We start from the raw sequence: 12,415 nt of genomic DNA, 5'->3' as shown, positions 1-12,415 counted from the left end.
TGAAGTTTGAAGGGTGGATTTCCAATAGAGCAGAACTCTCGCTTGGGATTCAATGATTGAAGCAGCAGCGGCCCTAGCAACTGCCGTTGCTGATGAGTGGTGAAGAAGGAGGAAGGATAGCAGGAGAAGGCTAATTGATAGATGATTCAGAGGGAGGGATTGGTATTGAATTTGCCTACGATTAGGATCCATAATTAATACGGCTCTCTAGGTGTTCCGTACGTACGTGGTTTCTAGTTCTGGTGGTTGGTACCGAAATGGGGATTCAAGAGCCCTATTTATAGACCCGAAAAGCGAGCATTTGGATTGGATAGGAAGAAGGCCAATTCAATCCTTCTAATCCTGTTTTTATCTGGTCATTAGTTATTGTTTAATTTTTCGAATCTGTGTCACGACTATTGTTGGGCTGTTCGCTAGTGCTGTTCCTTTTTTGAGCACTAGTGCTGTCTTTTATTTGATTACAGAACACTAGTGCTGTGTGAACCAAGAAAAAGGGTTTACCCAAGTCAATGCGGCACAACCCAATCGGTTCCCCTCCTACCAAGAAAAGGACAGGGCATCATGACTTCAACTTTCATAGATTCTGCTCTGCCTCAAAAGTGAATGTTTACTTGAAAGGAAACAACCTATGAAGTGGATGAGGTTTTTCCCCTTCTCCTGGGTGCAGTGAGCCTACGCCATGTGCACCGCATGGGGGTGCACGATGCCAATCACAGCCCACTCGTTCCAAGCCTTCCTATCGAACGGCTTGATTTTCTCTAGGTTGTCCGGAGCGCATGAAGATTAGAAGGCCATCCATTGAGATTTAGACTGCTGGTTAGATAAGACCATAGGCCAGCCATTGAGATTACAGTGGTTTGAAGGAATATAGTTCTATCCATATATTATTCCTCCTCTGCTTGGTTTACATGCATCTCATATGTTAAGTTCCTGCCTCTTATTTTAAGTTGAGAAGTTTAGCTCATCATTGCATATCTTATAATAGACTCCACGTGACTTCTCCAAGGACAAATACTTGAGAGAGTGAAGTAACAGAAGAATTATTATCATTCATACTTGCAACATTGAAGAACTACATAAGTTTTTTGTACTTCTTAAATACTAGATCTATATTCAAAAGTCCACCAATTGACATAATCTAATTGAATGGAACGGCTCGTGAATAGTTGGACTGTCACCACTTATGAATATGCGAGATATCCTTTGCATGGTTGGTCGTGCCTATGATAGAATACTTGTGCATGCAAATGCTATCATAGCTAGCAACAACACTTCTTTTACCATAGAAGCTACAAGAGATGGGATATGTTGGTCTAACACATGTCTAAATAACATATAGTAGACATCTATTGATGGTAAGGAGGAGACAAGATCACCTGAATGCCTTCCTTTTATGACTTCTAATATTACAATGCCAAAGCTAACCGAGGCTATTGTGGCTCCCATCGATGTGGATGTTCGGGCTGCCAAAGAAAAAATAAGGGAGAGGGAAAATAGAGGAGGGTCGGCCCTATGTCAACCATTAAGGAGAGAGAGAAAGAGGGAGGCTGATCAAACCCTACCATCGAGGAAAAAGAGGGAGGGATAGGCAATAATGAGGCTCAATGGTGAGGGAGAAATCAAAGGAGAGAGACACTTTGGCGAGACTTCAAAATAGGCTCGAAAAGGTTGGTGAGGGGCCTCAATGCTAGTCATGCAGTGGTGCCCAAATGTGGCCTTGATGTATGCACCGTGACCGCAGGGGAAGGTACTGAAGGGAGGGAGTCGCGGTGCACTCAATGGTGAGAGGAAGCCAAGGAAAGGGGCGGGTTAGTGCCATCAAACCAGAGGTGGGGGAGGAGAAATAGTGGTGCCTCGCCCCTTGATTAAATAGATGCCCAGGTGGTGAATCCGTCGGGATGCCATCCCGAAGCCACGGGGCTATCAGGGCATAATGGCAGCCCTATTTACACCGCTTGCCCCTTTATTGCCCGATCGAGTCAGTTTGGTTGGACTAGCTTAGGCTGGTTTTTACAGTGCAATACTGTAACGACCTGAGACCTCGCTCAAAAAGCTAGTTGGAAGGTATTATTTAGATTTATGGGTGATATATATAAATATCCAAGATTTCTCTAACACATAATCGATGTGGAACTAAGCACACATTTGTGTTGTTGCAAGAGTCCTCACATACTCTTTCCATTTAGGCTCTTACATCTTTGCCAACCTAGGGTCCAAATTCAGTCAAATCGAATCACAAATATCTTGATCAACATGTGATCAGCTCCAAAAGGGTCGATGCTGCAGAGTTCATAGTTCATATAGACTATAGCTTAGGTCCATGCTCATATCATTTGCAACAATCCAAAACCTTATCCAAAAAATAGCTGAAAAATGTTATTTGACTTTTTTGGTTCTATATAAATACTTAAGATCTCTCCAACACATAATCAATATAGAACTAATGATCATATGCTTGCATGGGTCTTCACTGGTATATGATGTAGAGCTTGTACGTACTATGATCATCCATGCCAAAGCCTTGTAGGAGCCAACAGGAATACTAATTTAGATTACATCAACATTTATGAGCAATGAGGTCACTTTCTCTTCTTGTACTAGATATTGGATTTACTTGAAATAAAATTATCCCTAGTGACCAACTTCTTATAGTTTTATTCAAAAAATAATTATAACATTAATTTTGCTATTATTATAAAAAAAATTCTGGAATAAACTCTTCACTTTCCACTCTTCTTTCATATAAAAGAGGTTGTATTATATTAATGAAAAAATTGTTGTTGAACAAAAGATGATTGTGTAATGTCGACAAAGTTTTGTAATTTTTTTTCCATAGTTAACAAAAATGCCAAAATCTTATCTCCAATTATATATTATTTTTTGGATTGTATGAGATTGCTAGATCCAAGAGGTTAAGTTACGAAGGGATATGAGTAGAGAATTGATTTTCATAAAGGGATAGGAATCATAGATTGGTCAAGTTATGAAGGGCCGGAGGGAGGGATGGGACCAGTGAGATTGTTTTCAGATAAATGAAGCTTTCGTAGACTCTTGAGGCGACCAATCTCTATAGGCAGCGTGCCACTAAGCAGACTTCGTGGGAGTTTGAGGGAGATAAGTTCGGTCTAGTTGGCGAAGAAACAAGGAGGAATCTCACCAATGAATTTGTTCGAAGAGAGGTTGTTCTCAGTCAGGTTAGAGAGTCTACCGAGAGCAAGGGGCAGGTTGCCGGAAAGGTGATTATACCAGAGATAGAGGAAAGTGAGAGCGGAAAGTGTGTGTATGGTAGGCGGGATTGTTCCAAACAAGTAGCTGCATCGAAGATGGAGGCGAGTGAGAGATGCTGGTGATCACAGCTCGGCCTCCATCCTCTGCGCAGGTGATACTGTACCTAATGCAAGGTAGTTGGAGAGAGACCAAGAACTGAGTTGTTGGATTTGTGAATTTTAAAGGGTGGATTTTCAATGGAGCAAAACTCTCGCTTAGGATTCAACAAATATATTTACGTGCAACAAGGAAGAAGGAAGAAGGATAGCGGGAGAAAATAGAATTTATAAAAAATATATTGACGTGCAACAAGGAGCAATGAATGCAAATAAGCATGCGAAATCTTCTATCCTGTAGAATCCATCAATGGGCCCAATGGAAGCCTCCGAAATAAAATATGAGCCCGACAGCATTGGCTTACGGGTAGGGGTGGCAAAATATGACCCGACCCGCCAACCCGATCCGTGTTCGACCCGCCATAAACAGGTTTGGGTTTGACCTAAATAGGTTCGGGTCGTAAACAGGTTGACCCGTTTAACCTATTTATTAATTGGGTCGGATACAGGTTTTAGATGTCTGACCCGTTTAAACCGTTTAACCCATTTAACTGTTGGGCAGGTTAAACAAGTCTAAACAGGTTAAGCGGGTTAAACAAGTTAAACAGGTCTAAACAGGTTAAACGAATCTAAACAGGTTGGGCAGGTTGAACAGGTCGGGTTGGGCAAACAGATTAAACAGGTCGGGTTGGGTTAGACAAACAGGTTAAACAGCTCGGATCGGGTTGGGCAAACAGGTTACCTGTTTATTAAACAGGTTAAACGGATTGGGTCGGATTACCTGTTTATTAAACATGACAGGTTCAGGTTGTAATTTCGGACCTGTTTAATAAATAGTCGGGTTCAGGTTTATGATTTTCTGACCCGACCTGCATATGATCCGACCCATTTATGATCCAACCCGACCCGATTGCCATCCCTACTTACGGGTGCAAGGGCTTGGAATCCATAGAGCTCTAGGAAACTCCAAGAGTGCTGGGTGATATTTTTTTGGCTCAGTTGATTGGTGCTGAGGTGAGGATTGGGTGCCTTTTTACATGCAGGGGCATGTGGCATCTAGCTTTAGTGATTTCCATGCGATACATTCCCATTCCCTGATTAGCTTTGGTGATTGCGCAGGGGCATGTTGCTCGGTTGATTAGCTTCAATTGACTTTGATATGAAGCATGTATAAGTTCCATGCGATACCTGTCCTGCACAATTGCTTGCTTTGCTGTCCTACCCTCTCCTTTACTGATTTTGCGACCCAACACGATGGTTGGCCTGTGGTAGTTTCATTTCATCAAGCTGATGAAATTATTTGGAGCTTTTTAATTCAAATGATCGACAAAATCAACTTACACATAAGCAACTATCTTTTATTCAATCCATACCAAAGTTATAGGACAATCAACATTTGCATGATTGAAATCCTGTAATTCTCGCAGAATAGATTTCCAGTCAAGAAACAAGTCTTTTTTCGATAATCAGTCAAAAATCATGCATACCATTTTGATTAATAAATTTGGCGGGATGTGTCTCACCTCCTCCGTTGTTCCTCAAAAGGCGAATAATGGGATAATGCCTTTTTTGGGTACATATCTTATTCAATTGGAGGACGGGTTTCTTTGGGTCAGGTCTAGCTTATTTGTCTGATCAACTATATGGTCGTCCGCTCTCAATGACTTTTTTCTTGGGTTCAATTGGATATTTCTAGGATGGGTTAAGTTGGGCGGAATTTATCTTCAAGGAATGCTAATCAAAGATGAGGCATACCTTCCCATGGAGGTTTAGTCCAATCAAGAATAATTGAGCCGATTGCAGTCTGGGTTCTTCTTTAACCCAAGCTATTTTGTTTCACGCCATTTTGGTGTGCTATCTTAATTTACATGGCAGTGTCCTTTGCTACGAATAGGGCTATCAACGGGCCGAGCTACTAGGGCCCGGCTCGAGCTCGGCTCGTTAGTCAAACGAGCCCGAGCCCAAAATGGGGCCTGTTTAAATCCGAGCCCGAGCTCAAGCCCGAGCAGCTCACGAGCCCAAACGAGTCCAAATGAGGGCTCAGTCTAATTAACAATTTAATTGGTTTCCAATTAAACTTGGACTCAACACAATTAAATTTTATTTGGCTTAATCAATTTAAATCCCAATCTGATTGAACCCAGTTGGATTTAGATCAGACCCAACTCGACCTAACCCAAATCCATTTAATTTCTTTAAATCGAATTGGATTGGTTCGGGTTCGGACTCAACCCGTTAACCCATTTTTCTTTTCTTAATTTTTTCTCCTTTCTTCTCGGTTTCTCTAGAACCTTCCCAACCCCTCCTTTCTTCTCAGTTTCTTCTTCGTTCTCCTCGCCGGCTCGCCCCCAAGCCCGAAGCCGATGTCTCCCTCCTCTCCGACGACAGCTACGACGATGAAGATGCTGTACACCTGATCCCAGCTCTCCGAGAAGCTCCGCCGCCTCCTCCTCTCCCTTCTCCGCCCCCGATGACGACGCCGTACACCCGATCCCAGCTCTCCCTTCTCCGCCCCCGATGACGATGACGATGACGACGCCGTACTCCCTCCCCTGCGGCCGAGCCCGCGGTCGAGCCCGCGGCCGCCCCCTTCTTTCTTCTCTTCTTCTTTTCTTTCTTTCTTTCTTTCTTTCTTTCCTTCCTTCATTCTTCTCTCCTCCGACGAACGATGGGGATGGGGATGGGGCGGGCTCGGGCTTGGGCAAACGAGCCTTACGAGCCCGAGCCCGAGCCGGGCTGTTTCAAGCGAGCTCAAGCCCGAGCTCAATACAGAGCTCGGTACCGAGCCCGAGCCCGAGTCCGAAATTTTACAGAATGAGCCAAGCCGAGCCCGCGGAGGCTCGGGCTCGGCTCGGCTCGTTAACAGCCCTAGCTATGAAAGTGTTATCATACCGCCGGCTGCTTTCTCTACAGTTGGGGCTTTTTGTCACCGAGAGGCTAATCTCAATTTCAAACAGCAAAGTTATTAGAGAAACGTTGGAGGGCACGAGGAATCTTGAATAAGAACATGGGCATATCAATATTGAATGGCCCCAATGGTGAAATGGCTCTAGGTCCCGAGATATAAAAATTAGGGCTAAATAGGCTTTTTCTAGGCTAGTAGAGTCGCAAAAGAATCCTGTATCTGCTGAATTAAATAGCTCTGTGCGATCATCTTAGACTCGCATCATCTTGTATTCTAGATATTAGATGGTTTCCAAATTCACAGAAAGATATGGTAGCTAGGACATCTGCCTCAATCCTAAGTAACATTTTTACAAAATTCTTAGGGACTTGGGACGCAGCCGCTGAGCTTCCTGTATCATTTACTGGCTAATGTATCGACATTGCTATTTTTAGTGGCTGTAATAAGATCTACAATGGTTGGTGCAAAGTCTATTTTGTCTCAGATCATAACCTGACAAATTCCAGAATTTGTGTTTGCTTAATTTGCTTTAGCAGGAGACCTTAAAAATTCATTTTTGACGGCTTCATCGTACCTTTCACTAGAATACTAGCAAGTAAAAATAATAGCAAACTTTTTTTATATTTAAATGTGTTCATGCGAAGATGCAAAGATAGTGTATCTGTTGGTGATTCTCGTGGATTATGAAGAGTTTAGATAGCTTGTAACACGGTTTCTTTGCTTTCGGTATCCTTCCAAAAAGCTTGACACCTGTTCCGCCATATATTTCTCCAAGTCAAAGTCTCCCCACCCACCAAGAAAAGACCAGAGCATCATGACTTTGACTTTCAAGATTTACCCATGTCTTGGAAGGAAACAAGCTATGAAGTGGATGAGGTTTTCCTGCTCTCATCTTTGCTTCATATTTTGCCCCTTCTGCTCCCAGCTGTAGTGAACCTGCTTCTTTTTTTTTTTCCTCTGATGATAGACACAAATAATAAATACGGACCTGTTCTACCCGAGCTATTTCTAAGAATGGCGTTGGAGATGAGTATGCATACAATGGGATTATGAAGAGTTTAGATAGCTCGGAGAACATGATTGTAATTTGTTTTGGTAAACTATCCATTACTATTGCTCATGTGTTACAAAACAGTATGCAGTGCAAGTCCACCATCTACTTGCAATTCTCTCTTGCATTCCATCACGAGGACAACGTCTGGACTTTGAGAGAGGCCAGATATCAGCCCTTGTAACACGGTTTCTTTGCTTTCCGTATCCTTCCAAAAAGCTTGCCACTTGCTCGCCATATATTTCCAACTGAGGTTCTCCAAGTCAAAGTCTCCCCTCCAACCAAAAAAAGACCAGAGCATCGTGACTTTAACTTTCAAGATTCTCCTGTGCCTCAAAAATGAATGTTTACCGGATTTACCGAGGTCTTGGAAGGAAACAAGCTATGAAGTGGATGAGGTTTTCCTGCTCTCATCTTTGGTTCTTGCTCCTTCTCCTCCCAGCTGTAGTGAACCTGCTGCAAGAGCTCGGAGTTTTTCTACACAAATGATGCTCTCTTTTTTTGGTTTGATGATAGACACAAATAATAAATACAGACCTGTTCTACCCGAGCTATTTGACTCAGACCCACAATCTTCCCAGAGTGAACCTGAGCCAACTAGAAGAAGTTCTCTTAGATTTTGATTTAACAATCAATGGAATAATGACATGGGCATTAAAATGGATCACCTTCGGCAACTGACGTCTTAATCCTAGTACAGTGGGCTTTGTCTAGTCGAATCCAGGTAAAGGAAATTGGAAAAGGCTAAGTCATTAAGCATGGTCGAGCAGGAGTCCGACCTGAAAAGGTTAGGCTGACTCCAAAACTATCACCACCTAGATTGCTTCAAAAACGATATTACGTAAATTACAGAACTTTTGATGTTGGTCTTTGTACTAAAAAGTAATGAATTCGTAAGGCAAATGATTTGGAACTATTTGGGTTGCTTCCCGCTTAATTCCCACGTTCTTGCATGAACAATTGAACAAGCCGTACTATTTATGCTCCTAGTAAACACGCAATCATCTCTCTCAAGGGCACATAAGCAGTCATTGGATTTCTAAGAACTGGTATTAGTTTTGGGGAGGCACACGTGGTATTAGTTTTGCACGTCAAATATGAGTTGGTTGAGGACCTTGAGGTTAGTATATGAAATCTATCTGAAGCATTTCCAACATAATGCTTTGGATAAAGGCATAGATCATATTTATTTTTTTAAGTCATCCAAAATGAAAGTTGATCTGAAAAATCAAGTATCAAACTTTTCGTTTAATAATTGGTCCTTGTATCACAGCCATCCATTAAATTCTCCTGCCATTTTGATCATTTGTTTGCTTTACATCTAATGGGATAGTAGCGGCGCTCATCCTTTTGGGATGTACAATAATAATCAGATCTTGAGGAGAAAAAACCCTGAATCCCAAATATTTCATTAGCCATCATCGGCACATGAAGTAGTTGCATTTAGTCGGACTGCTACCATCAACTAATTGTACCATGTTTAATTAATATCATGCATTGAATGCGATGGATTCAAGTTGAATAGTGAGCTCATGCCACTTAGGTCCCTTGGTATTTTCATTGGCTTGGCAGTAAATTCTTGTTATGCTGTAATAAAAGCGCTTTCACAAACAACATACTTTTATGTCGGACAGAGATGTGCACTCACACTTTCTATGCTACAGGGAATGACTGACGGAGAGAATAGAGCAGTTGATGATAATTGATAAGTATTGGCTGTTCGGTCGACAGGAGAAAAACGACAGTCCGAGTTTTGTCCGTAACAGCTCAAATTTATGTCGTTCCAAGAACAACTTGCTATAAGCCATGACTAGCAATTATATACCAACAATTGGATGGAAGCCTACAATTCATATTGAATGGATAAATGATTTCGGATGACTTCATGTCTGTTCTTCCCCCTGCAGAAAGATTCTCAAAATATTGCCACACTGTTGTATGGCTGTTTCACTTTCCCAAATTCAATCCACTTAATTTCTACCATCTTGAGTCTCTTATCAATATTGTGCATAATAATGCTTGCTCCATGAGATGATTTATAAAGCACAGATAGAGTTAGTCTCGGGTGCCAAAACCCTGGGGAATAGTCTCTTTTGTACCATGGGGTCTGAGGGATCTTGTTATCATCCAAGGCCTCTATAATGTTGAAAACCCTGTTGAAGGATGGGAAGCCATCCATCTTTCCATACCACCACCAACTTCAAAACCTTGTGATTGATGAGCAATCGTCTGGTTTTCCATCATACAAGAAACGGTTCCTATTAACCCTGAGGAATTTTCTGAAGACGAATATCCAGTAAGGTGCAAAAAGTGAATTTGTCTATATTAAAAAGGATCTATGAACCTGGGCAATGGAACAATCCATTACTTCTCTTTGCTCATCTTTTAAATTGGTAGAATGCATAGCAAGATGCTGATGTAAAAGTTTAAAACATGTCTCGTCTAGCAAACAGGATTTACAGACATGCAAGAATGACCTCCCCCAACATAAATATTTGCAAGAATGACAATGGACCTTGAAACAGAGAGGTGACAACAAGAGGGGAAAATTGCAATTTTTTGTTCATGGACAAACAGAGCAGTTGATTGCCTGAATAAAAAGCACTAACGAATTTAATAGATCTCAAAGCAACCTTGGATGATCCAAATATTTTTCTATCTGCACAGATCTCAAAGACTTCAAGATGATCTAGATATTCATCTATCTGCACAAATCTTAAAATGATCAGTGGATGATCAAGATTATTTATCCAGCTGCATAGATTTCGAAGCAATCTAAATAGTCATTTATATGCATGGATCTCCAAGCAACTGCATGGATGATTTGGATATTGATCCAATCTCAAAGTAATCGATGGATGATTAGATTATTCATCCACCTACATAGATTTTAAATAATCTAAATATTCATCTAGCTGCACATATCTCAAATAATATTGTTATAAGTTTCTCATGTTCGATTATTATGAGCCATTTTTTGCAAAGAAGCTTTATAATATTAAGCTAATTCCCATAAGACAATGGGTTATTTGCAAATAACTCGCTATGGACTTTAATATAGTTTTGGAAACCTATGTGTAATTCAGGTACAACTTAGGGAATCTCGAAATAGTAGATAACCTATCAAACCCTAGCTTTTTTAAATTCCACTCTATGTCGATATTTCTTCATGCACATCCAATAAAATTAGAATGATACTCTACAACTTTATGATCTTGTTGCCATGTTCTTCCTCGATCTGGGGCTCAATTTCACTCTTCTTTGTCCACTTTCTTGACAAAAAATTGATAATTTCGGCGTACCGTCTTTTATGTAGCGTTCCTGAAAGATTTCATAGGTTTTAATGCAAGATTTTGTTTCCTTTTCGCTTTCTTTCACCATTCACACCCAGCTGTAGTGGGCCCCCAACAACCCACCTTCTCAGGGATCTTCTTTGATGCCTCCGGGTTGGGAGATATGTGGAGCTATCACTTAAAGAGGACCAGGGTGCTAACTTCAAGTTTCACCAGTTCTTAGAGGAGTTTCCCAAGAATTTTGGTTTGGTGAAAATAAAATCATGCTTCTATTGTTTAGATGACCCATATCCTAGCCTAATCCCAAGTTCAGATTTTGGTCCATCTTTAGAAAATAATAATTCAAAATTACCAAAAATCAATGTAACTAACGATGCGATCTAGCTTCTCAAGAGTGGCTCATGGTTGCATGTTATCGTGATAGATTCCGGGGATAAACATCTGATAGAGTGAAGTAATAGAAGAATTGAACATTTGATAGAGTGAAGCAATAGAAGAATTACTATTAACTTATACCATGCAACTTGAAAGGGCTACATAAGATTTTTGTAGCTTTTAAGCACTAAATCTATATCAAAAACTCCACTAATTGACATAATTTTATTGAGTTGAATGGCTCGTGAATAGTTGGAATGTTGCCACTCATAAATAAGTGAGATATCCTTTGCATGGTTGGTCGTACTTGTGGTATAACACGGATGCATGAAAATGCTATAATAGCCAGCAACAACACTTCTTTTACCATATAAGCTACAAGAGGTGAGATATGTAGATCTAACACATTACTGCATCACATCTGCTGGATGTCTGATGATGATAGAGAGGAGACAAGATCACCAGGATGCCTTCCCATTAATACTTCTAATATTACTATGCCAAAACTGAATACTTCTAATATATTCCCAATCAATTCCCAAGAGTAAATTTGCAAACAGGAACCTTCTTTAATGTAACAATTGACAGATCAGGTATGTCCTAGGTCTCAGTAAGGTGTTTTCTGACTGGTAGTCCACAATGATGGTAGAGTTGGAAAAAATACATGGTTTAACAGATCATATATCATATCTTATATAAATAAACCAATGCGTGAATGCACATTTATATCTGTTTGTGCATCCTTAGAAAATTTGTATATTGATGCATAGGCTACTACGTTTGATTTTTGTAGTATTGATAACCAATCCATTTCGAAAGAAATTCAGTATTTTCTGTCATATTCAATGCAGGAGATTTTTTTTAGCTATTAAATGAGCCTTTACTGCTACTAAATATTTCTTCTTTTCCCAGATGTTTACAAATTTAAGATATTCTTCTGTTGTTGCAGGACGTACTACTACAGCTTGTCTCTGGAGTTGTGTTATAACAATACAATTGATTGAGCTGTTTTCATTAAGGTCAGTAATGCTAAATCTTTCTTTCTAGTATATTTGTTTGGAAGGTCTTTTAGTACTTACATGGACTGGGATAAGGCTGTCTTTAGCTGCAGGTAAGAATTGCTATGCTTTTCCTTAAATATCAATTCCACCATTTTTTTTCTTCAAAACATGACAAAAAAATGATTCAGAGCGGTTCAGCACTTGTCGAATTCTGAATGCAAAATGAAAGGAATAGGCCATATGATCTGACTGTTTTCAGTCTATGATGCCTGATCTTTTCTACATTCTACTGTGCTTCCACTAAGAATCCTTGGTCTTTTTGAGTTGCAGGGCGTCACTCACCACACTCGTAAGCTTTCAACGCCACTGGATCTGTTGTGATGTTTTCGTATTCCCCATTGCTGATACCTGTTTAATGTTCGGTAATACATTAGCTTTGAGGGACCCCTTTACATTAGCTTCTTTTC

The sequence above is a fragment of the Phoenix dactylifera genome, chromosome 3 (genome assembly GCF_051530095.1).
Source record: "Phoenix dactylifera cultivar Ajwa chromosome 3, Ajwa_hap1_PhDact_Kaust_v1.1, whole genome shotgun sequence".
NCBI lineage: Eukaryota > Viridiplantae > Streptophyta > Magnoliopsida > Arecales > Arecaceae > Phoenix > Phoenix dactylifera.
This window is presented reverse-complemented; position numbering follows the sequence as displayed.